General features: G+C 39.5%; 1 protein-coding gene and 1 non-coding gene across 3 annotated transcripts in view; both read right to left on the reverse strand.

Moving 5' to 3' along the window:
* TAOK1 (TAO kinase 1) overlaps nt 1–5,969 on the reverse strand; it is a 113,388-nt gene extending 107,419 nt beyond the window's left edge. For both annotated transcript variants that reach the window (XM_010978947.3, XM_031468452.2), the window contains exon 1: nt 5,296–5,969. The gene's annotated coding sequence lies outside the window, so the exon portion shown is untranslated. The remainder of the gene's footprint in view (nt 1–5,295) is intronic.
* A 1,558-nt stretch (nt 5,970–7,527) lies between these two features.
* On the reverse strand, nt 7,528–7,600 carry TRNAE-CUC (transfer RNA glutamic acid (anticodon CUC)). The gene has a single exon. It is a non-coding gene; the product is annotated as a tRNA-Glu (tRNA).
* Between the last annotated feature and the right edge of the window lie 4,148 nt (nt 7,601–11,748).

Genomic DNA, 11,748 nt, shown 5'->3' on the forward strand with positions numbered 1-11,748 from the left:
TTTTTTAAAATTAAATCTACATATATGCCCCAAATTAAAATAAAAGATATTTTCTTAATACGCTCCAAATAAAGTTTTCTTTTTTAAAAATAAATTCTGCAATTCATGAGAAACTTTGCTTAAGACACATAGGATGTTCCCCAATTTGAAAACCTCAGAAATTATCATCATACCCAAAACTGCTGGTATCCTGTCAGGATCTATTAGATGGAGTCCTCAGTACCCTATAAGCTTTGAGACCTAAGAAAGGTAAATACGTGCAATGTAACTACCAAAGAGACTAGAGACTAGAATAAGGAAAGACTGAAAGTAGAGTTGAAGGAAAAAGAAAAAACAAGCTTCAGCAACATGAGTTAGAAGTAAAAAGTATGAGTTCAAAAAGAAATTTCAAAAAAAATTTAACTGGGTATACTGAACACATAAAAATACAGCCTCCCAAAAAGTTTCCCTTTGTAATGCTTACCCGTACTTACACAACACACTCTCATATTTCCCATTATTTTTCATTAAAAAAAAATTGGTATTGTAACCCACCTAAACTGAATTCACAAGCCACTAATGGGTCACAATCTAAAGTTCGAAAAGCACTGGCTTAGAGGCACTGACAACCACAGAAAGGTCCTTGATTTCCTCCGAATATCCAGCTTGAGAAAATTATTTAGGAAGCGGAAAAAATGAGAAGACAGAATTCTCCAGGGCAGGGACCATGCCTTACTGGCACATAATCATCATTTAACATTTGCTGAATTAATATATTGTGGAATATAAAGCATTTTCAAGGTGAAGGCATATGTACAAAAGATACCCACAAAAAGAAAAAAGAAAAAACTTTAGAGAGCAAGAGTATTTTGGATTCTCTCAAAGTCAGGGATGGTGAAAAGAGCTCCAGGAGGTGGAAGTGTGATACCAAAAGACTAAATAAACAAATGAAGTACCAAAGGGAAAGGAAATTTTGTTCTTTAGGACAGGTTTTATATTCAGCAAAGGAAAAAGAAAGTCTCTTGTAGAACTACACTGCAGTCTATTATAGATACAAAAGTATGTAAGCTACCCTTGGTTAGAAATTCTAACCACTTCTATCAAAAATATATGTTGCGCTCCAAATGTATAAATCCAACTTCAAATCAAAATTATGGAATGCAATTCATTCTCAAATATTAGACTCCCTATCTCCACTTGTAAACATTTATTAAGCAGTTAATGTGTGATAGCCGCTTAATAAATGAGTGCTTACTATGTATAAGGCAAGACATTAAGTACTTCACAAGGGTTATGCCATTTAAACCTAACAACATTATAAAGTAGGCACTATCTTCATTTTATAGTCGGGAAAAGTGGGCCTTAAAAAGTTACATAAAGAAATTATACACTAATAAATGGTGAAATTAAGATATATTAAGTGCCAGTTTTATTACTGGTGGCTGCAGGTCAGAATATTTTGTTCTATTCCATTATTTTATTTGTTGATGCTTTTCTCAGAAACTAAACTTTGTATGTCTTTGCAAATGAAGTAATTCATCTATATCTAAATCCACACATTATCATACTGAATAATTTAATCAAAAGGAAAAATCAACCCCTTCTCAGTTTTAAAGGTAAGTTAGAGGCCAATGAAATGTATTATGTTTATATAACAATATCACTGACACTGGAATTTTTAACAGCCTATATTATCTATTATGCTAAGTACTTAGTAACCTGAATTTTATTAACTTTATTTACATATCAAGTACTTTATATTGTGAAAAACCTTTCCACCTTTTATGGGTCACTTAATTTTGTTACTAGGTAAGAAGATGCAGCCTTAGATTGTATTTTAGAACAAAAAGTCTGCTTCTAGCACAAATAGAAGAAACAGATATAGAAATAACTGTTACCAAATGTTGACAGATACGTCCCAATTGAAAATAACTGTTTCTAGTCCCTCCACACAACTTTGAATTCATGCGGAATTTTAAAGAAGGTATAAGACAATTTAATGATATTAAATATCAATTTTTATCATTAAAAATTTAAATATTTTAATCCAACAATGGAAATATAATGGAATGAAATAATACAGGTTTGTATCTTTTTCACTTACATTTTAGAATTTGAAATCCTGAAGAATATAAAAAAAAAAATACAGCCATAAACAAATACAGAAACTTAAAGGCAGACGAACATATGTTGTCACTGTTTAATGGAACAATCTCAATTTTATGCAAGGCTTGACTATAGAATTGACACTTTTTAGAAGGGAATCATTCATATATGATTCTGAACTGAAGAGCAGCCCTTAAATTACACATACAAGAAAGCTCCCAATTTCTAAAAGGTTAAATCAGTATGACTGCAATTATTATAACAGACTACTGATAACCAAAGAGACACTGGAGAGAATTAACTGATTTTAAGATACAAAGTGGTCAAATGAAAAACACAGAATTTATCTCCAGGTAATGTGAATAACAGATAATCTCAACTCTAATTTCAATGTCAGTTGGCCCCCTAGATAACTTCTGGATTTACTAAGTATTCATATCAACTAAGTACTAGCAAATTCTTAAAATAAATTACATTTTTTATGAGTTAGTTAAAAGTATCCAGTCCTTCTGGTATTCTGTAAGTAACAGTTTGTTTCTTACTAGTGGGCTGGCATCATAAGATGAGACCAAACATCATGTATATGCCTTGATATACAGAAAGCTTATTTTATAATTAACAATTAATTGCCATATTTACAATTCTCACAAAATCTATATAATAGAAAATACAGTAATTATCTTCTATTCAGTTCACTCACACTTTTGGTGCTGTACACTGTTGTATTTCTTTTAAACCTCTCAGTTTAAATCAGTTTGAGAAACTATTTTTTAATTTTCAAGGAAGTTTAGTTACTGTCAAGATAATCTTAGACTATCCAAGCCTTTAAATCCAATTGATTCTTAGAAATTCTTCAATCTATAAAACATAAGAATTTTAACCAAATTAACAAATCAGATACCAGAATGCCAAAAATTAAGTCATTAAAAGGGAATCCAGAGAAAGAGTCAGTTGTGAAAGAACAGGAAGTGATTTACACTGCCATTTTGTAGATGAACTATTAGAAACACAAGAGGTACCAAACTAGTCTGGAATCAACCAACTCCAGCTAACGGCTCTCAGTACTCTGACAGTGGCATCAGAAGCCTGCTGAAATAACCCTTAGCAGTTTTTCCTTAATAATGAATTTCTCTAATTGTTCATGAATAAAGTTTTACCACTTTTAGCAGAACTCCAACTACTTTAAAGGGTTTCTTAATAGTTGTTCTAAAGAGCACCTCTTAGTCCTAGCATACTGAAATACAGAAGTAGTTTAACCTATATCCTTTGTAGCCCTTATTGATAAATCCTACTTGCATCTGTCCAAGACAAAAACAGTCACTTTTTTAACAGGCAGTCTGCTTGGGTTAATACATGCTAGTATATATGAATTACTTATCAACAAACCATAACATACAGAATTAGACTTTACAGCATAATTTGCCATATAGGGGAAAATTACACACCACAACATGCAGCTTTGTGCAAAGAAATAAAGATTCAAATGAGAAATGCTGTTTAAGTTAAAATAAATTCAGATAAAAATCAAAAGGGAATAAGGAAAGCAAGAATTCCATTTGCTGAGGAAAAATAACAATAAAATTGATTTAAGATACCATTAATGTGTCCCCCGTATCAAAATCATGAAAAAATATAACAGAAACTAAACTAGCACTCAACACTACTGCCACTAACAACTTTAAACCTTAAAACAGGTTTCAAAATGCAACAAACACACCAAAAAAGCTCTGATCGACAACATAAAATGTAAATGGCATTTGGAGTTATTTAAAAATAAGTCATCCATTAAGTAAAACTTAAACAGTAAATACAGCTTGTTAGTAAAATGTCAAGACATGATCTCTGTATTTAGTCACCTTCAGAACACTTCGTGAAAAAGTTAATTATATGAATATTCATATATGGAACATTTTGAAATCACTTCAGTAAATCTAAATACTTAAAGAAAAAAGCATCAACTGTAGACTTCAAAACTACTCTTAGGTCACAAAAAAAACTTGGCAACATACTTTCAGAATGTTAAAAATTTTTTTTAATTTATTTATACTCTACTAAACAAAACCAACAAGTACTACTGTAAATCACATAACATGATTTGTTTTAAATAAATATGATACGAAGAAAAAGAAGTGGAAAAATGATTTACTGAGTACAGAATATAGACACTAACACAGCATAATGAGGCAAATCAATGTTTAACATTTTTTCATTATATTGAGAAACAAAGTATTTGCTACAGAAAGGTTTGTAACCTAATTATTTTCAGAAAATTCCAATTTCAATGTTATACAAAATTATATTAACCCTCAAAATTCACAGCTCAGGGAAGTGAAGGGGTACAAAATTATTTTATTTAAATCCTAACGAAAACCCAACATGAATACGCTCATATACACAAGAAAGTCAATCCAGTGTTTGAAATAGAGACAGCTAGAGAGATATCTTAACTGTTCTAACATGGCAGAGTCCCTCTTGAGAGGCCATATCCCCCAACAATAACAACAGGAACAGATATACTTCCCAGGGATAGATCTCAGGGGAAGAGTATTAAACCAGTACTGTTATTGATTTAAAACCAAAGGAAAGGGGGTAACCTTTCCAAGGGAAGCGCCATTACTTCCCTCTCCTGCTCCCCCTCCCCTCACTGTATACACGGGCCTGTGTATGAAAGAAGAAACTGCCTTGGACTTCTGCAGCATTGCAGCAGACTAAAGGATGGGGAAGGGGGAAGGGTAGGGGGAGAGAAACGCTTCCATCACCCCTACATAAGAGGGGTATAGATTTCCTGAGAGGGGGTGCGGAATCCACCCAGCAGACTACCCAGAGCAGTGTCCCTTCCCAAGAATACACAGACACTACAAAGGAGAGGGAGGAGCAGAGGGATCTGAAGGGAAAGGGACCTCGCGCCTTTAAATCGGGGTGCATTATCAACCCAGTCTCCCTAGGAGGGCCACACCTTCCTCGAGACAACCCCTTCCACCACCCCTTCCGGTGACCCTAAGGAAAGAGGAATGTAATTGCTCATGCCCCTCGAAACAGGAGGGCGCCCAGCTCACCAGCTTCTTCACCCCACCCACAGAATCACAGACCCTCCTTGTCTTCCTCCCCCTACCCCCACCCCCACCTCCCTTCTACCGCGCAGCGGCCCGAGTGGGCCGAATTTCCCCGCCCCCTCCATGTCTCCCTTTCCCAAAGCAGAGGTGCCCTTACCCTTTCGCCGACTGGTCTGGGGCGGAGTAGACAGCCGCAGCCCCCTGCAGCGCCCGGGTAGCTGCTACGCTGGAGGGCGAGGAGTGAGGAGGAGGAGGGGGCCAGGCGACAGACCGCCGCCCCCCCCCCGGGCCCCAGCAAGCCGCCCAGCCCAAGCTCTGCGACAAGGGGCGGGGGGGGGGGGGGGCGAGGGGACGACCGGGGTCGAGGAGGCGCCCTCAGCGCTTGGGCTCAGTTAAGATGGCGCGGGGAAGTGCCGGGAGCCTCCGCCGCCGCCGCCGCCGCCGCCTCGGGGGAACCGGCCCGGGCCTCGGCCGCCTCCCGTCCTCACACAGCCGAGGCCCTCTCGGTCCCCCGCCGCGGACCCTCGGCGGGCGGGCCCACGCACAGCTCTCCGCCACCACCACCACCCCTGGGAAGGGGGCGCTCACAAAGAGAAGAGAGGCCGCGGGCCGGCCGGCCGGCGGCGGCGGGGCGGGGTCCCCAGGGGCCGGAGGCCTCAGAGGTTCGCGGGTGCCTGGCGCTCTCGGCCCGCGAAGGGCGCAGGCAAACGGGACCCCTCCTCTCTCCTTAGACAGGCGGCGGCACGGACTCACTCTCTTTGCCACCCTCCCTCTCTCTCTCCGAGCCCTGAAGCCACAGAGCCCGGCCGCTGCCCAGACTACCCCCCTTCCCCGACACCACTCCCCTCCTCCCGACAGTCATCCCAGTCTCCAATCTCGCGAGATTTCCCGCCTGACAGGCCCGACCCTGCGCGAGACTAGAGAGCGTACGCGTGCGCGCCTTCGCGGGAGCGCGCGAATAATTTCCGTGCACGGAGTCTCACGTGTGGCCACGAGTCACAGCTTCTGACCAGCCCGATCTCTCTCAGCTGGCTGATCCCAGGCGTCAGGTACATTCATTTCACCCTGAAATCTAGGAAAGAAGAGCTTTTCTGCTCTCCTTGTTTTGTTTTTCCCACTCCCAAAACATCCGCCCCTCACTAACCCTGAGAATGAGAAGTTTGCCCTGACATGTTAAATATCCCATTCTTACACACCTCAGTTCAACATCCCCGTGGGATTCAGAGGTAAGCTGGTCAGCTTAATCAGTATAAAATGGAGTTTTTGAGATTCTAAAAACTTATAATAATTTTTGGAACTGTAATTAGAGTTGGAAATACAGCTCTAAATCATCCTATGTTAGTGATGGTAGGAAAGGGACCAATTCTTGAGAAGTTTTTGTGGCTTGTTTGAATAGGTTGAGTGACAACGTTTTTGAAACAAGAGCGGTAAACAGTGTAAAGATTCTTAAGGGTCCTAATGAAGGGGAGAGAGAGTGTAGTGAAAATAATTTTTTAAGGGAAAATCCCTTCAGTGAACTACAAAGAGAGCAATTTTATTCAAGAACCAAAAGATGTGCCTAAGGTACAGTCATAAAAAAAATCTTATTTTTTCAATCAATGAAACAACTGCAATAAATAGATCTGATGTGTGGGACTTATGAGTGAAAATGTAGTCCAGAACAGTTATTGGAAGTTAGAGTAGATTAGGAAAGTACACTCGCTGTGATCAGAAAAAGCAAGCTAACTGCTTCAGTGGGATATACATATAACTTGTTTAAATGTTACCTCTCCTAGCAAGGGTCCTTACTTTGTGAGTCAGTCATTCCTCTTTTCACCTATATTGTCAACCACTCAAATGGCACCTTCTCCTCAGCATAAAAAAAAAAAAGCCCTAGTTTCCCCTTCTTGGGGACCGGAGGTGTGGGATAAAGATTAGGATCTTCCCTCTCCTCTCCTTCACAGGCAAGTTCTTGAAAAAGTTGTATATCTTCCCACCTCAACTGAAAATTAAGAATTTGATCTTGCCAAGGTCAAGAGTGACCTCCTGTTTGCTGTGTCTAGTGGAGTCATTTTAATCCCTTCCATTTTGACATCTACAATGTTTGACATAGTGGATACTCTTCCGTCTTGTGTTCGTCTTTGGCTTTTTCAGCATCACTCAAGACCAGTTTTCCTTCTACCTTCCTGTTCCTGGAGCCCATCTTCTTCCACCCACTCCTTAAATGATGCCCCTCCAGTCCTGATCACATCTTCTGAAGGTGTTACAGCAAGAATGTTCTCTTCAAGTTATTTCATACATTTGAGAATGGAAAGAGATGCAGCCTTTCCCATAGTATTAGTTCTTTTTTCTTTTCTTTTTTTTTTTTTTTTTTTGGTGGGGGGAGGTAATTATGTTTGTTTATTTTTAGAGGAGGTACTGGGGATTGAACCCAGGACCTTGTGTATGAGAAACATGCACTCTACCACTGAGCTATACCCTCCCCCTCCATAGTATTAGTTCTTAATTTCTTATAGAAAATGCAAACATACAAATTGTAGTCGTCCCCCCCCACAATGCTGTTTCCTCAGCACATAGGGCATCTTAAGAGAGCCTGACTGTCATTATTATTATTATTCCAAGTCTGTGCCTTTGATCTGGTACTGATAGTCCTCCCTCCTCAAACGCTTCAAATTTCACACACACCCTTACACTTGGGCTTATTCCAATGTCAGATTTGTTCAACAGGAAAGTATCATTAGTAGGTACTGCGAAACATATCAGTTATTTAATTTCTAAAAATTTTCCCCCAAAAAAAGAGAATTACACTCATCGATGGTAGGAAAATAAAAATCAGTGCTCAGAATGGTTGCAGATATTGCACTTTCTGTGGATTTAACTCCTGAACATTTCTTGGATTGGTCCTGTCTTCATCACCACTGCCTCTGCTGTGGTGGTTCACACCTCAATTTCTCACCCGAGCTACTGTAATTGCCTTCTAACTACTCTCTTTGCCACCCCCCAGGGTGACCCATTTTCTGTATTGAGGTAAATGGCTTTAATCTTCCTAAAATGCAATTTCTAAAAGCTGAATGTATCACTTCTCTGCTTAAAACTCTTCCATGTCTCCCCAAAGCCTTCCAGATAAAATCCAAACAAAATCCCTACATCCCTCTCTAGCCTTATTTAGGACATTCCCACCATCCTGAACTATTAGTCACTCTTCTACTAATTGCTAATAAACTGCCTTCAGGATGTAGCACTGCATTCTGCTGCCTGAAATGCCTTTTCTAGTTGGCTAACCACCCTTCAAGATTTAGCTCAAGTGTCATCTCCCTGAGAGACATTCTCATGTCTCAATTAGGTATTCTTTTGAACCTATAAATTGGAGTCAGAAAGCTGTGGGAGATAAATGGGTACCAACCATGATTTGACCTTGATAGAAAAGTTACTAAAGCAGTGACAAAACCAAGAATAAGCTCTTTCCATACATTGTCTTAGTCTTCACAACAAACTTGTAATGTACTATTACTACTACCTCCATTTTATAGTTAAGGAAACCAGGGTTCAGAGAGGTTTTGTTATTTCCCCCAAATCACACAACTAATAAGTAAGTGGTGAGCTGGAATTTGAACCCGGCTATGAATGAACCCAAGACATCCTCTCTTTCCACCATATTGTACTCCTGGCACCAATGCAGCCAAGGCCAGCTTGATGCCATGTACACATTTCTAGTGTGTTAAGAGATGCCTGACCATGTGTAATGTCAGTGTATTTGTTGTTGCACGTGTATATGTGTGTGAAAAGATAGCTTGTTAATGTGTGGGTGGGTGCACTGACTGTTATGGTATCTATCTAATGAAACTATCTTTTCAATATTGTACTCATCAAAAGACCAAATCATGTTCAAATCAATTTAACAAATACTTGAATTCCTACTGTGTGTCAGGCTTAAGTAAAGTATAGATGGGGCAAATGGAACTAACATTTCTGGGGTTACTCTGTGCAAGAAATGTATGAAGCAAGTGTTTTACATTCATTATTCCCTTGATCTTCCCAATACACTGAAAGAAGGATGGTGATGATGAAAATGATTCCCATTACAGAGGAAAAAAGCTCAGAAAAGTTAAGTAACTTTGTGCAACATTATTCAACTAGTAAGTGCACATAGGGCATTACTAGTAAGTAATTTGAGCCAAAATTAAGAGTACTGGTTCAATCTGAATTTTGAGCCCTTTTTTCAGTGCCTCACAGTCTCCTTCCTCAAACCCTTCCCCATGCTAAGAATGCAGAAATCCTATTAGAGAGTAAGATCTGCATGTAGAAAACATTTAAATAACATTGCAAAACAACTTTTGAGCAAATGATGCACTGAATTAGACCTTAATTTTACTTTTCCAGACCTCAGTTTTCTAATTGCAATAGACTAAAATGATCCCTAGTCCTTTTTGTTCAAAAATCTATAATTACAGGAATGACATAAGCAATATGTACAGATAACTTGAATTCCAAAGTGTGTGTGTGTGTGTGCGTGCGTGCATGCGTGCACATATTTAGAAACAGAACGAGAAAACTCTTCTTTGGGTGTCCTACCAGGCTTCTATTAAAATGTGAGGGAACTTCATTGGTCTTCATTGGTCATGGTGATATCTCCACCCAGCATTAACTGGTACACAAATGTTTAGGAATTACATTGTGATTGCTTGTGGAAATCTTTATTTCCCCCAGTTGAAGGCAAAAACCAGTAAAGCTGAGTGTGTGAGAGGATAGTTGGTGAGGAGGATGTGTCTTAGAATTTCTAGTTTACAAACCAGGGATGGGGCACTCCATGAAACTGATAATCATCAAATAAATAAATAAATATGTTACTGGAAGCTCATTTAGTACATCCTGGGCTATCAGTGCATCTGTAGGTTTTGTCCTGAGGAACCAGGACCAATCAAGTAAGGCAGGTTTAAATCTGGTTGTCATACCTCACTCAGGGATGTGTCTTCAAAAGGCTGCCTGATATAACCATGGTTTCACGGGGCTGGAAAGTAAATCTCATCATGTACAGAGTTGTTGCTTGAGCTCTGCCTTCCCACATAATCAGGTTCATTTTGTGAACATCTTTTAAAAATTCCCTGAATGTGGAGGCAGCAGGTTCTTCCATGTTAACCCTCAGAAATAGATAAACACTGGGCCAAGGTCCCCTAAGGATGGAAGAATGTAATTCAGTTCAAAGAAAGTCCTGCCCTCGAAACCTTTCAGTCTCAGGTATCTATCAGATAAGCATCTGCAGCAAGCCATGAATAAATTAAAGCTGCTGCACCAGAGTCCAAAAGAAATCCAGCCCTGAAGATATCAGTCAGTGGATGTGAAGGTCGTATAGTCACAGTTAAAAACATTGACTGTGGAGTCCCACCTCCATCACTTACCTGTGTCTGTGAATATGTTAATTTGTGCCAGTTTCATAACCAGGCTGAATGTTCCTTTCCTTATCTGTAAAATGGGATTAACTACCTTCCTTACAGGGTTGTGGGAAGATTTAAATAAGATAACATGTAAAGTACTTAACCCATGGGAAATGTTTTAGTGTTAGCTCTTATTGTGTATGTGTCAGGAGGTAAATATTCATCACACTGCTCTGACACTACCCTCTGGCAGGCACCCATGATCGGTGTATCACGATTATCTGGGACATCTGTAAATGTGGGATGGGTTGGACAGCATGTTTGTGGACTGAGAGGGTTTTGGAATGTATCTTCTGGACCAGTTGGTGATTTTGTCATGCCCTTGTCTTTGGCTGACATCTGCCAGGATTAAAAACAAAAACACGAATTCCTACCAGAATTGTGCACATAGGATATGAAACAAACAGCTGGCAATCAAAACATAAAATATGTTGATATTTTATTGGCCTAGGATTGTCTTTGGGCCTCCTCTTCAGCCTTTTCTTTGCTAGGAAGTAATACTATACTAGTAAGTTTTTGGTTGAAAGTGACAATTCAAATCAGGTTAAGGCAAAAAAAAAAAAAAAGGACATTTATTAGACCCTGTAACTAAAAGGTCCAGTGCCTCAGGAATTAAAAGAATTTTGTTAGGTGTTTACCTCTTTTTGTCTCCTTCCCCTTTTTCAGTCTCTCCACATGCCATACGCAACACCCAATTGCTTGGCTATTTTTCTCTATAGACTGAATTTTGTTATAAGGTTGTCTGTTTTTGTACTGTGGCAGAGGGGTGGGGGTGGGTGCAACTGGGGGCCTGGGTGCTTCCCACTGCTGTTACCTAGTTTATACCCCAATACTGAAGGCTGCCATTGATACTGTCTACACACAGGAAATGAATTAGATTTCTAATATTGGTTTTAACTAGATGCTTCCTTTACTGATATGACACTGTATTCTGATCACTAGTGATAGGATTCCCTGTCCCAAAGTTTAGGTTTATACAACCACTTAAGCTTGCCTGCTATGTGGCCTTTCCTGCATAACCTGCTTTCTCTCACCTGTTGCCCAAAACGCCTGAGCAGCAGACAGAGGTCAAGTCTAGGGATTAAAGATGCCATATAAATAGTTATCATGAAACTCATCCTTTATTTCTCCTCTTCATAAATATTTTCAACACAAAAATGTTACAATATTGTAACTACAGAAATTAAAGTCATTTGGGA

The sequence above is a fragment of the Camelus dromedarius genome, chromosome 16 (genome assembly GCF_036321535.1).
Source record: "Camelus dromedarius isolate mCamDro1 chromosome 16, mCamDro1.pat, whole genome shotgun sequence".
NCBI lineage: Eukaryota > Metazoa > Chordata > Mammalia > Artiodactyla > Camelidae > Camelus > Camelus dromedarius.